This window comes from Emydura macquarii, unplaced genomic scaffold, assembly GCF_026122565.2.
Source record: "Emydura macquarii macquarii isolate MOO-44397 ecotype Brisbane River unplaced genomic scaffold, CSIRO-AGI_Emac_v2 contig_1348, whole genome shotgun sequence".
In the NCBI taxonomy this organism is placed as follows: domain Eukaryota; kingdom Metazoa; phylum Chordata; order Testudines; family Chelidae; genus Emydura; species Emydura macquarii.
The window spans coordinates 12,825,349-12,829,035 of NW_027131485.1; positions in this window are offsets into that span (position 1 = coordinate 12,825,349).

Below are 3,687 nucleotides of genomic sequence, written 5' to 3' on the forward strand. Positions count from 1 at the left end.
TTAGAGAACGTTGCACACCCGAGACGAGCACCACATTGGCATTGTGCTTGCCTCCTCGGCTGGAGACTTCCGCCACACACAGCTCACCCCCCCTTCCCTGGGGCTCCCCACCTCTAGTCTGTACCATGCCCGTCACCTTGGCATCGGGGCACCTTCCACGATTAACCAAGGAGACTAGCGACCTAAGGGTTACTCTTGACACCACATGACGCCTCCGTCACCAGGCTCTGGGTCCAGGGGATGACCTTTCCCCACTCACCCACCACAGCCTGGGAGATGCTGCCACTGCCCTCTAGTGCGGGGAAGCAGAACTGCTCAGCCGTGTGTCATAGTTCCCCTACTACTAACACCTGAAGAGCATTCTCCTTTAGCTCAAATGGCAGGGATCACTCCTTTCTCCCCCTCCACAGCCCAGTTTACTCCTCTCCCTCCCCGCAGCTCTCACTCTCAGATAAGTGGGCTGCTCTGGTTTCTAGCCACTATCCGTTTCTCTTGGGGGGGGGCTCAGCAGTTTTAAAGTGCAATTACAGTCTGTAAAGGGCCACTTTTTCCTGCTGCCCCTGCTCTATTTGTGCTTCCCACTTCCTCATTTTCTAGGTCAAGCTCCACATCCCGCGAACCGGGCCTGCTATCACAGAGGCGGCTGTGTACTGGCTGCTCCGAGCTGAGCTGCCTGGGCCCCTGGTGATGCACAAGACAGGGCACAGCTCCAGCGGCTCTGCACAACTGCTGTCAGCTGGAGGATCTGGCTTTGGTCAGCGAGCAGAGCAGCTGGGGCCCCGAGTGCACAGGGAGCATGGCTGGGCAGGCTCAAGGGACGGGGACTCACCTCCCTCCCAGTATCTCCAGCCCTTTGCTCTAACCAGCTCCTGATCCCACATGAAGCTGCAGTTCAGCTTTCCTTGCTACACCCATCCTCACAATCTGCGAGCCAATTTCCCTCCCTAGGGGATGATGCTTGGAATTTCTCAGGGATCCCAGCAATAAAGCGGGGTAGCTAGAGGTCTCCCTCTGTGGGAGTGCTGCATTCTTTGCCCTAGAGAGCACCCTTCAGCTGTTTTCTAACCATCACAGCACCCCCTGGAGAAGGCAACTTTGCACTTGAATCTATTTGGGTTTGGAAACTGCTTGCGTATCCTTGGTGCAAGCAAGGTGGCAATCCCTCACCTCTTCGAGCTACGCATGCCCCACACTGCTTGCTAAGGCAGGGCCTTGTGAGAGACAGAACTCATCCAGCCTAGATAATTAAAGCCTCCTGCACCTTATCTGCAAAGGGCAGGACTTCCCCGGCAGCTGGTTCTTTCACGCATCCTACTCTCGGGTGGCTGAACTGGAAACTCCTCCCTCCCCAGCCCGCATCAGAGGGGCACACTGGAGCCGCATGGGGCGGGGTTGCTGCCACCTGATGCTGCCCTTGACCCTCCCAACACCAGGTGCTGACCATGTCAATCAAAGGCTATTCCCCACATACACACCTGGACCTGCTAGTCCTACAGCCCCAGACTGACGGCTCTTCCTCATCCAGAGACAGCCCAAGGCCCCCTGGCCCCTCCAGAATAGCTGGTCCTAGGCCATATGAGTCCAGGTCCATGCTAAGGAGGATCAGGGACCCCTTTGGAGCCTGCAGATGCCCTAGTTAGGGGCTGGGGTAGTGAGGAGTAGCACACACCATTTCCTGCCTTCCAGGCCCACAGCCCTTCCAGCCGGGAGAGCAAGACCCGGGGCTGGGGAATTTAACTCACGTCTAGGCAAGGCAAAGTGCCATGCCAGGCTGAAGCCTGCATGCGCCAGCTCGATGCCCATGTGGACGGTGCCTCCCTGGACTGGGGTGAACTCTTCCGCGTGTCTCGGCCCTGGAGGGTGGGGGCTGGGACTCTAGGGCACTGCAGGGGGCGCCACGGAGCCTCCGCTGGCTGGGCTTCCTCGCGGCCATTCCCTGGAGTGGAGATGGGATGCTTGTTGCTCGCGGTACAGGGGAAGGGGTGGGTCAGCCTCTCCCGCACCCCAGCTCACAGAGGAAGAGGTGCCCTGCCCAGCCTGCTGCTGTTCGGAGTAAAGGGCAGATGTGCCCAGCTCTAGGGAGAGCGTGAGAAACACTTGGGGGCGGGGGGCTGCTCTGCTCATTGAAGGTTGGCGCGTTTTCCCTCCCCATTTTCGGCTAGGAGGGTGAGAACCCACTTGCCCAAGGCTCCCAGCACAAGCCGGGCTTGCCGGCTTCCGCTCAGGAGGGCAGGCGGTTGGATGCCCCAGGAGTCCAGGCCCGAGCAGCTGGACAGTATCTGCTGAGTCCTGGACATCGTGGTGTTTCCATGCCCTGCCTCAGCTCCAGCAGACCCAGGGGCCCAGCTCAAACGGCCACCAAGCCAGCGGCAAACCAGTTCCTAAGCAGCAGTGAGAGGTGGCCGCCCTGCTGCGCTTCTCACCTGCTCTGCTCCAGCCTGCAATCAAACCAGGCAGCTCCTGCTGGGTGCAAGGACCTTGGGCTGTCCTCTGTACCTAGCTCAGCTACAAGAGAGAGGGAGGAGACTCCAAGAGTGGCAACTGAATGCTCCGGGGCCTGCCACTCCCGGCCCGAGAGGGACTGGGGCAAGAGCTCTAGCTAAGCGGGGAGTTTCAGCTACTGCAGGGTCTGCTGGCCAGGCTGAGGGCGGCAGGCTGGATCTAGGGGGAGATCACAGCTGCTGCAGGGCCTAGCACTGCCAGCAGGAGGTGCTCCAGAGTCTGTGCTGTCTCCCCTCGGAGCCAGCGTTCACTCTGCACAGGCTCCTCTCCCCCTAGAGGCGCCAAGAGCCCCTGTTAAAGGGGAGGCCATAAAAGCCCATGTGATGGCATCCTTGGGGAACCATGGCTCAGCAGAGGGGCTAAGAGGTAGATGGAGCCGGCAGAGTAATTCTCAGCAGAGAGGGGCCCCTAGGGAGAGGAGACAGGCTCTCCCTTCCCCCCTACGTCACATCATGGAAAGGCCAGAGGCTGTGTTGGTGCCACTCCATTGGGGGCCCTGAGCAGGAATATTCCCCCCTCAACACTAAACCTGGTCTTATTATAAAAAGCAAATGGGGGCCCCCTTGAGCCAGTGTTTAATTTGTAATGAAAGAGGTGCCGGGGTTCAAGCACCAGCCCCCCGGAACCGACAGCAACCTGTTAGCTCCTCCCTGTCTCCGTAGCCGCACAGGAGTGAGCCAGGCGGGGGTGCACAGGGGGATCAGAAGAGCAATGGAATCAGAGTCAAGCAGCAGCAGGGCCTTCTCCCTCCTCCAGCACCTCTCCGCGGGAGCTGCTTTTCCTGGGAGCCACCCCGCAATCAGCCCAGGCGGGAAGCCCAGGCTGAGGGGGCGGCTGGCGAGAGTCACGCTTCATCAAGGATTATTTTTATGGCAGTGACATTTAGAGACCCCAGCCGAGGTCAGGGCTCTGTTGTGCCAGGTGCTGTTCATGCACATAGAAGACGACGGCCCAGGCCCCAACTGAAGTAGACGACAGAGAGAGAGGGCGGGAGGAAGCCGCATTAGGCCCCTTGGGCAGCTGAGGAGACGAAGCGACTCCCCCAGGAGACTGTGACAGAGCCGGGAACTGAACCTAGGACTCCTGAGTCCCAGGCAAGCACCTTAACCACAAGATCAAGCAGCGCAGAGATTAAACCTGAACCCAACTGGCTGGCTGGCGCCACCCTCTCCCCACCACCATTTG